Source organism: Aegilops tauschii, chromosome 3 (genome assembly GCF_002575655.3).
Source record: "Aegilops tauschii subsp. strangulata cultivar AL8/78 chromosome 3, Aet v6.0, whole genome shotgun sequence".
NCBI classification, from domain to species: Eukaryota; Viridiplantae; Streptophyta; class Magnoliopsida; order Poales; family Poaceae; genus Aegilops; species Aegilops tauschii.
The window spans coordinates 338,143,828-338,162,476 of NC_053037.3; positions in this window are offsets into that span (position 1 = coordinate 338,143,828).

Below are 18,649 nucleotides of genomic sequence, written 5' to 3' on the forward strand. Positions count from 1 at the left end.
ACTTGCCTCACAATGTGCCATTTAGGACAGAATAGGAAATGAATTATTTGAGCATGACGATAAACATGATAAATAAAATATTTTGCCATATTTCCGAAAGATATTGCCCAAACAATTTATGAGAATTATTTGGGAATTTTAGGAGTGATGGAAATAAAGGTTGCTACACAACCTAGGGCAATTTGAGTTATTCCTTTAATAGAAAAGGAATATTCCCAATAAAAACAATATTGGGATTTGGGCTAGGATGAAAATGACAGGGTCTAGGGAAGGATTTGGGTATGACAAGCCACTCTGGAAGCAAAGAAGAGTTCATCTTCTTCACTTTCCAGACCACAAAGCCACGGAAAAAGAAAACTCAAGAAAAAACCTCAGAAAAACAAAAGAAAAAGAAAGGGCAAAAAATCAAGCTGTCTCAAACCCTTACCCCCTTAAATGAATCTCGTCCTCGAGATTTGGTTGCTCAGGGAACAAGTATGAAGATACTGACTTAAGGAACCGTTTCCAACTCGGGTATCCTTTTTCTTAGTTTTGTTCCCACTAAATTTTTATCTGACTGGCCCTGGGGTGGTTTGCTTTAATATACCCATATTCTGACAGATCTTACCTTGCTTGTTCATGCTTATACAGGCTCCAATTTTTTTTAGATCTGCTGACTTAGCTGACTTTGATTGATCCTCACGACTGAAATATATGTCGGTCTCACAAATCCAAGAGTGATTTCCGCTGGGTGTGTCATCCGGCACTGACAATCTTTCATGAAGTGGTGATCAGATTTTTCTAGTGGACACCCAAGCTCTAACTCCTTGCATTGGGTTTCTCCACTAGATGCAGGTCCTTCGGGTTCCAAACAGTGAGTTGGGTCATAACCGCTTTCCTGACAGATTCTGGCTTATCGCGGAAGTTTCTGAATCATCTTAACTGGTTCCACTGTCTTGAGTATCGGATCCGTACCAAATATTTGATTGTCGCCTGCATCACTGGTCTTGCTCCTTCATTATTGTTTTCTTGGTCTGGATCCTTGGCTAAATGAGTTGGGTCATATTGCTTCTTCGTATCACCATAGGTACTGTTGGTGCAATTTTTCGGCAATCGTAGCTTATCCTCATTTTTCTGACAGGGTACCCCATTAAATGGCAGGTTCAACACCCCTCAAGTTCTGACCGCAGGAAAATGATCATCCGAACCTTTGCAAGAAATCGGTAAATAAATCAGTAGCCACCAGAACGGTCTTTACAACTCAGATCTAGGACATTACTGTAATAACTCAACCACGGCTCAAGACGGCCGAAAAGCAGCTCAGAACATGAGACCGGGTTGATAAGAAGAAGGTGGCAGCTCCCTAAAATAGCCAAAAAGCAGCTATAGGGCTACTGTCACAAAAAGAAACTCAACAGCTGTACGAGACGGCCGAAAAGCAGCTCAGAACTTGTGACAGTCGTTGAAGAGAGAAATAAAAATCGGCATCCACCCCGGATAGCTAAAAACAGCTTAGATCACATGCGCGGTGCCGTCATTGGAGAAAAAGGGGACAAGGGCTCATCAGGATCATTTTCCAGGTTCACAGGTACTTGCATTGAGCTCATTGATGTCGTCAATCCTCATAATCCTTTGTCACACTGTGGTGTATACTGGCTTTCTTCTCTTAACCTCCCTCACGTGGTTGTCAGATCCTCATCCGAGTGACTTGTAAGATCTTGGTGGTATGCTCACCGCATATATATGAGAATCTGATTCCCGAAACAGACGTGTATTCTGACTGATTCTTGCTTCTGACCAAAATGTTGCGGATCTGATTCTTTGGATTCACTGCCATATGCTATCAATTCACAGCATACTACCTTGTACCAATGTCTTACTAAGGAAGATTGGCTGGCTTGTGCTCGAAACTTTCATCGGACAGCTTGCTGAAGAAGACTGGGTATCGTGCTTCAGAAGCTTACCCCCTTAAAGACTTTGCTGGGGAAAGACTCAATACCTTATGCCGGAAGATTTTGCGGTTGCTTACTGAAGAAGGCAGAGTACCTTGTACGGGAAATTATCCATGTATCATACTGAGGAAGATAGATGAATCTTGCCTTGGAAGCTTCTCGGGTATCTTGCGAGGGAAGATTGGGTTGCTTACACCAGAAGCTTCTTATTGTGATATGCGAACTGATTTCCACATATATAACCATCTTAAAAATTTTGTTATTGATTTTTTGTATGAAATGGGGTTTTGCAGGACTATCCTCCTTTCTGAGTACATGCCATATTTTTGCTTGCTTCCAGGTACATCAGGTTCCAAAATCATCCTCAACGAAAAATTAAACTTGTATTTGAGCCATACCTTTGATAATGTTCTATCAACCTTGCACACAATTTATCTTCTTGCTGATTTGATCATTTATGCTATGAGGAGTACACGCTGAGGGAGACTTGACACTGAGTAACATGATCAGATATCCCCCAATCTGAATGCAGTCGGCAGAGAATTCCATACTGTTGTGAGGAGTGCATGTTGTTGCAAACTTTATACTGACATTCCATCCAGGATTTCTTTTGTATTCAGATGAGCTATTTCCAATTTCACTGCAGTCTGCTGACAATTCCATTCTGTTTAGCTGAGTTTCCAAATATATGCATTTCTTGCTGACTCTTCGGGTCCGGTGTCGGCTGACGAGCAACTTTAATAGGGAAAAAATTTGTAACACCGAAGGCCCAAAGAAATAAACAAAAGAAATGACTAAAACAAAAGCACACAAGCATACTATTAATAATTAATCAAGCAATCATCACATATTACTGCTACTCACACCATAATATGCATGCACACCTGAGCACACAAATCGCATGGAAACTCCGATATTACGGTCTAATATGTTGTGGCGGTGTGCACGAAAATTATATCCATGTGTGGAAGGAGTTGGTGTAACCGAAGCTACACCAAGCACTGGCTGAACAGTGGCTGGATCTGGATGGATACACAGGTGAGGACGGACTTGACGATCAAGTAGCGAGACACAAAAGTCACGACCACATCATCATCAAACGTACGAAAGGGATTCGTACATGTCCAAAGAATAGAATGACTGAGTAGGGTAGCGGTGGAAAAACAAGGCTCTCTGGCATTGCCCTTTTCTGATAACCAAGATCAGTAAGGGTTGCCAGAGGGACGAGATGGATGGCATGATTCGGATAGAAACAAGTCTATCACCGAAATAATATGGGTGGGTGGCGGAAAAATATACGCGATACCTGAGCATAACTTCTGCAAATGGTGTCTGGAACTCTGGGTACCAGGGCATCACTCTGTTGGGACAAAGATGACGCCGAACACCAATGAGCAGACATGCTAAGAAGGAGGGTGCAGGCGGTGGACCGAAAACGATGCCGTCTACACTCACAAGATCAACCGTTAGTGACAAAATAATAATCTATATGCATGCTATGCGACAAACAAATGCAACAATCAAGTGCAACAATCAAGTGCAACAAACCAACTAGGGTCTATACTACCGTTTTCTAACGTTCGCGCGGGCTAAGGCATCCTACAGCCAGACCTGCTCTGATACCAAGCCTGTGGCACCCCAGCTCAGAGAAACCGGAACGCCCCGTATTCCAACCCAGAGATCAAGGAGAAGTCTTCTGGAATACGGCACTGCTTAGCATAGAACAAACCAGCTTTCTATTATTACACGAATGTGAATACAAGGTCTCCAATATTACAATGAATAACATCGGCACGACGACACTACGCCATCCTCAGTTGCTATATGCAAGCAGCAGAACAACTCGAAGCAGCGGAAAAACTTCTAGCAGCGGAACAACGACGACGGTGGTGAACTCCACTCCGCAGGGACTCTGGCTGGAACGCTTATCCTAGCTCGCAAACACAGGAACAACACCAAACAAGCAAGCAATCCAGGCATGACCTGCAAGCTGGCATGACATGATAGGTCGGTACATTGAATGTACTTGCAAGCTCACAATAACCAGAAGCATTCAAGACAAACATCAGCATGGCAATTACAGGTTAAGCAGGAATTATCATGAGATCATCAAGATAACATGGCATGAACAACATGAACATAATACTGCTAGGACAATATGATCTGGCATGAACATATAAATTTGACGATACTAGCACGCAACATGATGACACTATATGCACCACTTATTCTGCTCGGGTTACCTCATAACCAACACATGCCTCACTTACCAACCGCGGACATCACACGATCATCCCAGGATCAAATCAAGCTTGGCATAAACAATACCGTAGTAAACATTAAATGACCACAAGGAGCTTGATCTTTACCCATGATTCTCGCACAACATCCCGAATATCCAACAACTCGGTATCCTCGATACCACGGTGATCATTCCAGCAATCACAACCATGACCAACACTTGGTCTCAAACGGTGATTATTCCGGCGATCACAACAATGACCAAAACTTGGTCTCAAACGCTGATCATTCCGACGATCACAACCAACTTATCTCCTCATTGAACCGGGGTTGTTATTAATCAAGTTATTATTAATACTGTTGACTCACGGTGTGACCGACACGAACTGGGCCCTTATCCGCGGGCGCGGCTATCGATAGATTTAATATACACTCTGCAGAGGTTAGTACACTGTACCCACACTACGGAACCCATGGCATCGTACTCCCATTCGGGTGGACCAACGGCGTTCCGACAAAACCGATCTACTGCCATGACACTCTCCCGGCCACCCCGACCGACTCCCAACTGGGCTAGTCCTGGTTGGCCCCGTGTCTACCAAAGACACAACGACCACCGTCGTGGCCAAAACGTCCCTCACGGGGACCGGATCCATAACAACAACGGGCACACAAGGCTTATGTCCGCCTACCTGATCAGGGTAGCGTGCCCATAACCTTCCCTCGTTGGAGGCACCGGCAAGAGGCACGGCAATAGACCCAGTTAGGACCTTCCCATAAAGGTAAGCGTGGTTGCACTGGTCAGTTTCGATATGGTGGCACCATGACTCAGCCAACAGTTGTTCAAGTTCAATTTAATCCGGTTAAACTTGAATGCAATATGCTGAGCCATGATAAAATAACATGATGCATTTACAAAGCATGAGCATGATATCAACATAAGCACGGGATGCAACATAACTATCGACCATATCAACTATGAATAATCTCCAACTGAACATGGCATAATGACGAGCATAAATATTACAAGTGCAACACTACTCATAGTATAACATGACCACTAGCATCAACCATAAATACCATGCAAGAACTCATCAATAACATTACCGAGTAACACTTAACCAACTAACAGCAAAGGAACAACGCATATTAACAGTACTCGATAACCGACGTTAGTCATGCACCGAAGAGCATGACCAACCTAACATGTACTACTATCAAGCATGGCAATATGAAAGTAATACTAGCAACTAGCAGGGCATGATAACCAGGTGCATAACAACATAGCAAGCAAGTAAGAACTAACCCAGAAGCATTACCGAAACAACGATAACCATATTTTAAACAAGCAATCATTTAATAAATATTCAAGTTGAACACCATGGGTACTGCATGACTATCATGCAAGTGGGTATTGTGGCTTGCCTGGGGTGGAAGAAATCACCGGAACAAAGTGCGGTGAAGCCGCGAAAAGATTTGCCGGAAACAGTTCTCTCTCAGAGGGGCTGTTTACGTGCAAGGGCAAAAAGGTCATTTTCACAGTGTCAAACCATAGTGAAAACGAAACCAACAGAACGGGCTCGACGAAACGAAGAAATGGGCTTTGGAATCACCTGATTTGGAGTTGGGAGTAAAAAGATATAAGGGTTTTTCTGCCAGGGACCTATCTGTAAAGAAATCATCACAAACAGGCCCTTGGCTGGAAAAACAGAACGCGCCTTTCCGATAATTACGTTTTCTAGAAAGGAAAACGCATTTCATCCCGATGCCGAGGAGGAATGCGCTTTCGTGTGTGGGAGACGTATTCTGTGGAATACGCCTCCACTTATCCACGTCAGCGGGCAGGCCCGGTCAGCGCATAGAGGCCGACAGGCGGGGCCCAAGGGCAGGGGTCGGGGTCGTCTTCATCTTCAAGCACCCGCTCGCACTCGCCCGTGGTCCGGAGGGAGGGGCGCGGCGCCGGCGGCAGCCTGGCCGGCTCCGGCCACCTCTGGCCGAGCGGAAGGCACCGACGGACTCGGGGAGGGGCGTCGCATCCATCTGGAGCAGCATCAGGCGTCGGGGAGGGCGGAGGGGCGATGGAGGGTTGCGGTGGCCAAGGGAAGAGGCGGCGGCCAATCCTTGGGGTCGCGGCCACACGGACTCCGGCGAAGAACGGAGGGGCTGGGGAGGGTCACCAGAGCACGGGGAAGACGTGGGTGAGGTCAGGGAGTGGAGGGGTGGCTCGGGTCGGCCGAATTTGAGCGGAGCACCGCGGCGGCCATGGTGGCGTACAGAGGCGAAGAGGGGCTCCGGGAGCGAATGGATTGGTCTGGGAGACGTAGAGGACGATGGAGAAGAGCTTGGTGAGGTCGAGAGGCCTCGGGGTGGGCTTATATAGCCGAGGGGAGGGGGAGTCGCGCTGGCGTCGCCGCGGACGCGTGTCCGGCACCGCGGACGCGTGTGCACGCGCTCGAGCTCGGGGGTAGGCAACGATGGAGGCACAAGAGGGAGAGCTCACGGGGAGGAGGAGGCCAAAGGAGAAGTAGAGGGAGAAGCCGATGTTGGGGAACGTAGTAATTTCAATAAAATTCGTACGCACACGCAAGATCATGGTGATGCATAGCAACGAGAGGGGAGAGTGTGTCCACATACCCTCGTAGACCGAAAGCGGAACCGTTAGCACAACATGGTTGATGTAGTCGTACGTCTTCACGATCCGACCGATCAAGTACCGAACGCACGGCACCTCCGAGTTCTGCACACGTTCAACACGATGACGTCCCTCGAACTCCGATCCAGCCGAGCTTTGGGGGAGAGTTCCGTCAGCACAACGGCGTGGTGACGATGATGATGTTCTACTGACGCAGGGCTTCGCCTAAGCACCGCTACGATACGACCGAGGTGGATTATGGTGGAGGGGGCACCGCACACGGCTAAGAGATCCAAGGGATCAATTGTTGTGTCTCCAAGGGGTGCCCCCCTCCCCGTATATAAAGGAGTGGAGGAGGGGGAGGGCCGTCCCTCTCTATGGCACGCCCTAGGTGGAGTTCTACTCCCACCGGGAGTAGGATTCCCCCCCCCTTCCAAGTAGTAGGAGTAGGGGTCAAGGAAAGGGGAGAGAGAAGAGAAGGAAGGAGGGGCGCAGCCCCTCCCCCTAGTCCAAGGCCTTGGGGGGCGCCCAACCTCTCCTCTCTCTTTCCCCTAAAGCCCAATAAGGCCCATATACTCCCCGGCGAATTCCCGTAACTCTCTGGTACTCCTAAAAATACCCGAATCACTCGGAACCTTTCCGATGTCCGGATATAGTCGTCCAATATATCGATCTTTACGTCTCGACCATTTTGAGACTCCTCGTCATGTCCTCGATCTCATCCGGGACTCCGAACTACCTTCGGTACATCAAAACACATAAACTCATAATATAACCATCATTGAACTTTAAGCGTGCGGACCCTACGGGTTCGAGAACAATGTAGACATGACCGAGACACGTCTCCGGTCAATAACCAATAGCGGAACCTCGATGCTCATATTGGCTCCAACATATTCTACGAAGATCTTTATCAGTCAAACCGCATAACAACATACGTTGTTCCCTTTGTCATCGGTATGTTACTTGCCCGAGATTCGATCGTCGGTATCTCAATACCTAGTTCAATCTCGTTACCGGCAAGTCTCTTTACTCGTTCCGTAATACATCATCCCGCAACTAACTCATTAGTTACAATGCTTGCAAGGCTTATAGTGATGTGCATTACTGAGTGGGCCCAGAGATACCTCTCCGACAATCGGAGTGACAAATCCTAATCTCGAAATACGCCAACCCAACAAGTACCTTCGGAGACACCTGTAGAGCACCTTTATAATCACCCAGTTATGTTGTGACGTTTGGTAGCACACAAAGTGTTCCTCCGGTAAACGGGAGTTGCATAATCTCATAGTCATAGGAACATGTATAAGTCATGAAGAAAGCAATAGCAGAATACTAAACGATCAAGTGCTAAGCTAACGGAATGGGTCAAGTCAATCACATCATTCTCCTAATGATGTGATCCCGTTAATCAAATGACAACTCATGTCCATGGCTAGGAAACTTAACCATCTTTGATTAACGAGCTAGTCAAGTAGAGGCATACTAGTGACACTATGTTTGTCTGTGTATTCACACATGTACTAAATTTCCGGTTAATACAATTCTAGCATGAATAATAAACATTTATCATGATATAAGGAAATAAATAATAACTTTATTATTGCCTCTAGGGCATATTTCCTTCAGTCTCCCACTTGCACTAGAGTTAATAATCTAGTTCACATCACCATGTGATTTAACACCAATAGTTCACATCACCATGTGATTAACACCCATAGTTCACATCGCCATGTGACCAATACTCAAAGGGTTTACTAGAGTCATTAATCTAGTTCACATCGCTATGTGATTAACACCCAAAGAGTACTAAGGTGTGATCATGTTTTGCTTGTGAGATAATTTTAGTCAACGGGTCTGTCACATTCAGATCCATAAGTATTTTGCAAATTTCTATGTCTACAATGCTCTGCACGGAGCTACTCTAGCTAACTGCTCCCACTTTCAATATGTATCTAGACCGAGACTTAGAGTCATCTAGATTAGTGTCAAAACTTGCATCGACGTAACCCTTTACGACGAACCCTTTTTGTCACCTCCATAATCGAGAAACATATCCTTATTCCACTAAGGATAATTTTGACCGTTGTCCAGTGATCTACTCCTAGATCACTATTGTACTCCCTTGCCAAAATCAGTGTAGGGTATACAATAGATCTGGTACACAGCATGGCATACTTTATAGAACCTATGGCCAAGGCATAGGGAATGACTTTCATTCTCTTTCTATCTTCTGCCGTGGTCGGGCTTTGAGTCTTACTCAATTTCACACCTTGTAACACAGGCAAGAACTCTTTCTTTGATTGTTCCATTTTGAACTACTTCAAAATCTTGTCAAGGTATGTACTCATTGAAAAAACTTATCAAGCCTTTTGATCTATCACTATAGATCTTGACGCTCAATATGTAAGCAGCTTCACCGAGGTCTTTCTTTAAAAAACTCCTTTCAAACACTCCTTTATGCTTTGCAGAATAATTCTACATTATTTCCGATCAACAATATGTCATTCACATATACTTATCAGAAATGCTATAGTGCTCCCACTCACTTTCTTGTAAATACAAGCTTCACCACAAGTCTGTATAAAATGATATGCTTTGATCAACTTATCAAAGCGTATATTCCAACTCCGAGAAGCTTACAGCAGTCCATAGATGGATCGCTGGAGCTTGCATATTTTGTTAGCACCTTTAGGATTGACAAAACCTTCTGGTTGCATCATATACAACTCTTCTTTAATAAATCCATTTAAGGACTGCAGTTTTTGTTATCCATTTGCCAGATTTCATAAAATGTGGCAATTGCTAACATGATTCGGACAGACTTATTTATAGATACGAGTGAGAAACTCTCATCGTAGTCAACATCTTGAACTTGTCGAAAATCTTTTGCGACAATTCTAGCTTTGTAGATACTAACACTACTATCAGCGTCCGTCTTCCTCTTGAAGATCCATTTATTTTCTATGGCTTGCCGATCATCGGGCAAGTCAACCAAAGTCCATACTTTGTTCTCATATATGGATCCTGTTGGGGATATAACCACTGGGCGTAAACCGGCCATGAGAGGCCGGGTTAACCCCATAAGTAGTTCATCTGTATCTGAAGTCCATGAAGACAGACGGTGACGCTTTATGGAGGCCCAGGGCCCAAAGCCGGTTCAAGGCCTGTAGACATAAACCGACATTGATATGTAAACTTGTATTGTAAGGTAGAAGTAGCAGAGACTGAGCCGGACATGATTATGAGCCAGCCTCGGGATTCTGTAAACCGACGGGCGTCAACCCATGTATATAAGGGGACGACCCGGCGGCGGTTCAAGGACAACAGACAACAACTCGAGACCCAGGCAAAGCGTATTCGCTCCCTGGTCATTGAAACCCCATCAATTCCATCACAACTAGATGTAGGCTTTTACCTTCATCGTAAGGGGCCGAGCTAGTATAAAACTCTCTTGCGTCCCTTGTCCGCTTTAACCCCTTTAAGCTAACCCGTAGCGATGGCTCCACGACTAAGTCCTTTCTCTAGGACATCTGCCATGACAAAACCACGACAGTTGGCGCCCACCGTGGGGCCATCGCACGATGGTTTCAAGTTCTTGGAGGGCAACTTTGAAGGACTCAAGGGTTATGCTGTGGGCCGGATGACCAAGAGTCGTCGCGGCAAGCTCTACATCGACGATGCTGGCTGGGGCCCCAAGGCCGGCTCAATCGAGTACGGGTACCGGGTCCCCTTTGGTGGCATACATGTTTTCATTGGCAAGATCGGCAAATCGGGCCCTGAGCCACACATCTGCACCGACCTCGCCGAAACAGCTCAGCATGCGAGATCTGCCCGGGTCAAGCCTGTCATGAAGCGTGCCTTCATGGGAGTTATCCATGGAGGGGAATCTGAGGATAGATCGGAATCTGGTGGTGAGACCGTCGTTTATTCCGGTGACGAGTCATCAACCGGAGAGACTGAGTCGTTATATCAATTACAAGATAGCCGGATTGGGGGCTGTTCCGATGGCGACAGTATTCCGGACCCCTCTAATCTGCCAAACCGGGCTGCGTTCGCATACTAGACAACTTTTCTTCCATTAGGAAGAGCTTAAGCCGTCCAGGTATGTCCTCCAGAGGGGTATTGTGATTTCTTCATGGCCGGTACGCAACCGGTGCTCCACTCTTCGTCCGCAGCGGCAATGATTTCCAGATCAGCATCGGCAGCAGCAGCCGGGGCAGGAGGCCCTGTGCGACCGCCAGCTCAGGTTCTATCTGATTTGTTTGACGCATTGGCAGCGCTGATGGCGGAAGTTAACCCGGCGGATCAGGATGCGCACAATGCGGAAATAGCGAAAGTGAAAGATCAGATCACCTAGGCCAAAGCCGACTTAGCAGCTGAGGATACCAGGATAGCTGCGGAGCGGGCCGCTTTGGATGCACAAGCTTACCGGATTATGCTGAATCAGAGTGCGTCGAACAAAGTCCTGAAGAGGAGGCACCGATCTCGCCTGCCGCCGGTTTATGACGCTAGAAATCTCTTTAACACCCCAGTAGCAGGGACCAGTAATCCGCCGGTAGTAAACCGGGCGGAGGCACCTGGAGCAGGCGCGCCGGTTCAGCCGCGTCTGGCGGATCCGCCTCGTCAGAACAACGTTGTAACACCACATGTCCCCACGCCGCCGGGTCATTACTCTAACCCGATGGACAACATTGTCGCTGCCGCTTCACGGCTGGCGGCCATCCCGATCGAAGGCGATTCTCTGGCGGCGGTCGAGACACGCCGGGTTAAGGAGCTTCTTCAGACAGCTTTGGTTCAACAGGAGGCTTATTCGTACAGTCACGATCGGATTCATTCCACTCCCCGTCCAAGCCGGAGTTACAGCAGGCGTATGGATGAACCGGCAGTGTCAAGCAATGCGCGGAACCGTGATCCGCCCCGTGGCAATAACCCGGCGGGTGGTGCTGGTGATGCTCAAGAGGTGGTGAACTGGGCTCGGGCACGCTGAGAGGCCGAGTTAGCGGCGCAGCATGAAGCCCGTCAACTTACTCCGGTTCGTCCAACCACATCGGTGGAACCAGGAGTTACCTCTAGTTCTTTGGGAGTGCCATGTCTTATCCCAGCATTGCGCAATGTGCGCCTGCCCAAGGATTTCAAGGGCCCGCGCAAGGTGCCGAATTACACCACTGATTTATCCCTGAAACATGGGTCGAAAGCTATGAGATGGCCATGGAGATGCTGGATGTGGATGATGCGGCATGCGCAAAATACATCACCATGATGTTAGAAGGGACAGCCCGCACTTGGCTAAAGAGCTTACCGGCTAATTCTATCAGGTCATGGGCCGAGTTAAGAACCCGGTTTATTCAGAATTTCAAGGATACATGCAAGCAGCCCATGTCAATTGTGGACTTAGCAGCCTGTGTCCAGGAGGAAGGAGAGTCAACAACCCATTGGGTGCGCCGGGTTTCGGAGATTTTGCACTCGTCGGACCGCATCAACGCTGACACCGCAGTTTTAACATTGGAAGGCAATTGCCCGTTTGAACCCCTGAAATTGAAGTTGGGACGGCTCAAACGTCATTGTAATGACATGGGAACCCTCATGGCTGCACTGGTGAAGTATGCCGACTCTGATAGTACCAAGGATCCCGAGTCTGATGATGATAAGATAGGGAAGGGAAAGAAGAGCGGCAACGCCAAGGGGCAGCACCCCAACCTGGCGGGTCATGGAAACGGCGGCAAGCGTAAAGCGGACCACGGTTTTGACTTTTTGGTAACACTAATACACACGACAAGGGCCATCGACGTAAGGGTAAACCGCCCCGGCGCAGTGGAATGTCGAATCCTAATCCGGACCGTTTGTCGTATCTGTTGAACCAGCCCTGCCCAAAGCATGGGACGAAGGAGGAACCGTCCACACACCTCTGGAAAGATTGTTACATCATGAAAGAGTTCAAAAATTCTGATTCTTTCCGGTATGATCATGGATCGGAAGGCGGTTCGGGCTGTGCCTCTCATGGGCCGGGTTATGGCGGAGGAAATTCCGGTTCAGGATTCCATGGCAATCAGGGTAATCAAAGTGGCTATAATCATCAGGGCAATCAGCAGCAGCAGCAGTCGGGTTACCAGAGCAACCCAAAGCAGTTGAATAGCGGACAGTATCATGTCTTCACACACTAGCTTGGACAAGCGTGATCAGAAACTTCATAAAAGGGTGGTGAATGCCGTTGAACCGGTCGTGCCCCGTTATTTGCGCTGGTCCGAGCAGCCGATTGTGTGGAGTAGAGAAGATCATCCACCCCGGGTTGAAAATCTGGGTCATCTGGCTCTGGTGGTGGCACCTCAGGTGGGAGGTTATAAGTTCACTAAGGTACTCATGGATGGAGGGAGTAGCATCAATATCCTTTATTATGAAACTTTCCGTCGCATGGGGTTAACAGATAAAAATCTTAAATCGTCCAATACGGTGTTCCATGGTGTGGTGCCTGGTAAGTCGACATATCCTGTTGGTAAGGTAGCTCTGGAGGTGGCTTTTGGAGATGAGCATGACTCAAGATCAAAAACCTCAACCTTTGAAGTAGTGAAAATCAGCAGCCCGTATCATGCCCTATTTGGTCGGCCAGCTTATGCTAAGTTTATGGCACGGCCTTGTTATGTCTATCTGCAGCTCAAGATGCCGGGTCACAAGGGAACTATAACCATGCATGGGAGCCGCAAGATTGCTCTGGAGTGTGAAGAAGGTGATGCGGCTTATGCTGAGTCGGTTTGTGCAACAGAAGAGTTGAAGTTTTACCAGGACAATATTGATCCGGCAGATATGACTTCGTTGAAGAAACCAACTACAGAGCATGATCGGGCCCTGAAGTTTAAATTGGCTGATGAGACTATGCTTGTTGACTTCGTACCTGGCGATTCGTCCAAGCAGTTCAACATTAGCGCTAACTTAGATCCGAAATAGGAAGTTGCGCTCATCGAGTTCATCCGTGAGAATCGGGACATCTTTGCATGGAAGCCTTCTGACATGCCAGGTGTACCAAGAGAACTCGCTGAGCACACTCTCAATGTTGATCCTAAGTATAAACCGGTCAAGCAGTTTCTCCGCCGGTTCAATGAAGAAAGACGCAAAGCTATTGGAGAAGAAGTAGCCAGGCTCTTGGCGGCTGGATTTATCGTTGAAGTATTCCATCCCGAGTGGTTGGCTAATCTGGTGCTGGTCCTCAAGAAGAATGGCACTTGGCGTATGTGTGTGGACTACACAGATCTCAACAAAGCTTGTCCAGCAGATCCTTTTGCCCTTCCCCGTATTGACCAAATTATTGATGCTACGGCGGGTTGCGAGCGTATAAGCTTTTTGGATGCATACTATGGTTATCATCAGATCAAAATGGCAGTTAAAGACCAGGAGAAGACAACCTTCATAACTCCCTTTGGAGCCTTCTGCTATGTGTCCATGCCCTTTGGACTCAAGAGTGCCCAGGCGACTTATCAAAGGTGTGTGCAGAATTGTCTTCATAAACAGATCGGCCGCAATGTTCACACCTATGTGGATGATATTGTGGTAAAATCAAGGAAGAAGGAAACATTGATTGATGACTTGAAGGAAACCTTTGATAACCTGCGGGTTTATAAAATGATGCTTAATCCGGCCAAGTGTGTCTTTGGTGTACCTGCAGGCAAACTCTTGGGTTTTTTGGTGTCTAACAGGGGCATTGAAGCTAATCCGGAAAAGATCAAAGCCATCACCTCCTTGACTAAACCGAAGTGTATCAATGATGTTCAACGCCTGGCAGGCCGGATTGCCGCGTTGAGCCGGTTTGTCAGTCGCCTTGGCGAGAAGGCCATCCCTTTGTATCAGATGCTGAAGAAAACAGTTAACTTCGTCTGGAGTCACGCCGCTAATGAAGAATTTGAGGATTTAAAGCGGCAGCTAGCTAATCCGCCGATTCTCGCTGCTCCGGTTGACAAAGAACCATTGTTGCTATATGTGGCAGCTAACGCTCGGGCTGTTAGTGTGGCGATTGTGGTGGAGCACAAAGAGGCAGGAAAGGAATATTCGGTTCAGCGGCCGGATTACTATATCAATGAGGTACTCATTGAGTCCAAGCAGAGGTACCCGCACTGGCAAAAATTGGTGTATGAGGTTTTCATGGCAAGCCGGAAGCTTAAGCAATATTTCCAAGGTCATCGTATCATGGTGGTCAGCTCTGCTCCTTTGGGAGATATAATCCAGAACAGGGAAGCAACCAGCCGGATTGCTAAGTGGGTTATCGAGCTCGGGCCTCACGGGTTGAAAAACATGCCCCGAACGGCGATCAAATCTCAGGCACTTGTGGATTTCATCAATGATTGGACAGAGTTGCAAGCGCCAGAAGAGAAGCCGGATCATACTTATTGGACTATTCATTTTGATGGGTCCAGGCAATTGGAGGGCTCGGGGGGTGGAGTCGTATTAACTTCCCCACGAGGTGATAAGTTTTGTTATGTTCTCCGTTTAATGTTCCCTTGCACTAACAATGCAGCTGAATATGAGGCTTTACTCCATGGTCTTCGGATGGCTAAGGAGATTAATCTCAGCCGAGTTAAGGAGATGGTATTCGGATCCGGTGGCTCAACAAGTGTCCGGCACTTGGGATTCCAAGGACCCACTAATGGCAGCATATCGTCGTGAGGTGGACATTGTTGCAGGTCACTTTAAAGGTTATCAGGTGGATCATGTGGACCGGTGGAAGAATGAAGCGGCAGATGCTTTAAGCCGCCTGGGTTCCCAACGTAAACCGGTTCCACCTAATATCTTCCTAGATATTTTGCATAATCCGTCTGTCAAGCTCCCTGGTGAAGAAGATTTGGCTGTTCCTGATCCGGAGGCTCAGTTGGTGGCGGCTCTTCATGTTATCCCGGATTGGACGGTTCCATATCTGGCGTATATAAACCGGGGCGAGTTACCAGAGGATGAAACTTTGGCCAGGCAGATAACCCGGCGGTCCAAGTCCATGACTGTTACAATGGAGAGTTACATCATTGCAGTGTGACAGGGGCGTTTCAACGCTGTGTGTCTCCTGAGGAAGGCCGTGAAATTTTGCGTGAAATCCACGAAGGAGATTGTGGTCACCACGCCGGTTCAAAATCTTTGGTGGCCGAGGCGTTCCTCACGGTTTCTATTGGTTGACAGCCCATGCTGATGCCGAGGACTTGGTCAAAAGATGTGATGGTTGTCAGAAATTCTCAAGGCGCGCTCATGTACCAGCTCAAGAATTGAGGATGATTCCAATCACCTGGCCGTTTGCAACTTGGGGGCTGGATATGGTTGGGCCTTTCAAGAGGTCCAAGGACAAGAAGACCCACCTTTTGGTGGCGGTTGATAAGTTCACAAAATGGGTAGAGGCAGAGCCAGTTAGTAAGTGTGACGCGGCCACGACGGTTCAATTCATCAAAAAGGTGATCTTCCGGTTTGGCTTTCCACAAAGCATTATAACAGACAATGGTACCGATCTGTCAAAGGGTGCCATGAAGGAGTTCTGTCAATGTGAGCACATCCGGCTTGACGTATCATTAGTGGCTCACCCCCAGTCCAATGGTCAAGCGAAGAGGGCCAATCAAGAGATCTTGAGAGGCATCAAACCCCGGCTTATGGTTCCTTTGCAACGGACGCCGGGTTGTTGGGTTGAGGAGCTACCTTCAGTGTTATGGAGCATCAATACCACACCCAACAGATCAACAGGATACACACCGTTCTTCATGGTTTATGGAGCGGAAGCGGTTCTTCCTAGTGACATCCGGCATGACTCACCTTGTGTAGCGGCATATGTTGAAGCTAACAACGAAAAGGCACGGCAGGAAGCTCTTGACCTGTTAGATGAGGAGCGTGACATGGCGGCAGCCCGTTCGGCGATTTATCAGCAAGATCTGCGTCGTTATCATAGCCGTCGGGTTAGAACCAGAACCTTTCAAGAAGGAGATTTGGTGCTTCGACTCATCCAGGATCAGACAGATATGCACAAGCTATCCCCCCCCCTCGGGAAGGACCCTTTGTGGTCAGCAAGAATCTGCACAACGGGTCATACTACCTAATCGATGTTCGAGAGCGCAAAGACTCACGTAAATCAGAGGAGGAGACCAACCGGACGTGGAATATTGCTCATCTTCGGCCCTACTATACTTGAGCTATAGGCTCTGCTTATGTACATATTATGACATTGTATATATTATGATCAATATAAAAACCGGAACCTCAGCTAAGCGAGTATCTGTTGTTTTCTTACATCATGTGTGGTTACATGGAGCTTACAAAGCGGCACCAGGTTTACCCCTTGATTCAGCTTCTCAAAGCTTGATATTAGATCACTTGGGGGCTTGGTCATATCTGAACCATAGCTACACCTCTTGATCGGCGTAATGCCACAGCATCACTTGGGGGCTTGGTTGAACCCGAACCATAGCAACACCTCTTGATCGGCGTAATGCCACATCATCACTTGGGGGCTTGGTCGAACCCGAACCATAGCAACACCTCTTGATCGTCGTAATGCCACAACATCACTTGGGGGCTTGGTCGAACCCGAACCATAGCAACACCTCTTGATCGGCGTAATGCCACAGCATCACTTGGGGGCTTGGTCGAACCCGAACCATAGCAACACCTCTTGATCGGCGTAATGCCACAACATCACTTGGGGGCTTGGTCGAACCCAAACCATAGCAACACCTCTTGATCAAATTTGGGGCCTGGCAGCCCGTGAAAAGCCTCGACTACAACGGTTTTATTTGCCTTTTGCTAAGTTTATTTTTTTCTTTTGCTAAGATTTGTGATGTTTTCAAACTGGTGTTTATAAACCCGGTTAGGCTGTCAACTACAAGTTGTCAGTACATGATCAAGTTATAATCCGGAGACTATCAGCCCGGTCTGGTTTTGACTAATAGTCACCAGTATGGAATAAACCGGTGTTTTTCACAACCCGAAATGGTTTTATTGTAAACCGGCATTATATAATAGGAGATATTTTTAATCCGGATTTGGTTATTACCCTCATTACAAGGTTGGTCAGCCAACACTATGCCTAAAGGTCACAGGTATCATATATGTCCGTATTTGGTTATCTTTTACAACCTTGGTTATAAACCTTGGTCATATATATATAGTTGGGTATCATGACCCGCCCGGTGGTAAACCGCCAGGGCGCTTTAAGCTTCTTATCTGCAGGAACAACTTGAATAAATAGCTATGGATTATGAACATCATATCTCAAGCATGGCGGATTAGCACGCATCAGTTGCAGATAAATATGCACGAAGGCATAACAGACCAAGTGTTTTAACTAGCCTATTACAAGGCGTTTCAGTGCCCAAAGGAGTAATTGTCTCAATAAGCATTACAGCAAAAGAAAAACTAAACCGGCCCCCGGATTATGATTGCTTATTAGCTTGACCTGACGGCTACGGATCATCTTGCACCAGTTCATCTTCTTCGTCCCTACCCAGCGGCTGGAAGTCAACAGTTGTCCAGTCGATCCCAGTTAAAGCTTGGAACACAGCTTCGTCGCTTATAAGGATGGATGGTTCAATATCAGGGGCATAAGTGTGCTTACAGATTGGAGGGATCAGGTTTTGAGCCTCAGGAGCTGGTGCAGCAACCCGCTTGTTATTGGTATCATAACTCGCCTGGTAACGTGAAAGATCAGCCTCTTCAGCAAGTTGACAAGCTTGTGGACATACTTCCCGGTTTATGGCGCGGAGATCTTCAGTGCAAAATTCTGATCCATTTTCTTTTAAGCTTGGGTAGCCTTTAGCCACGTCCGTCGGATCAAGATCAGGCACCCATGCTTTTGCCCGGGTTAGTGCGGTCAGAGCGCCAGCCCTTGCAACAG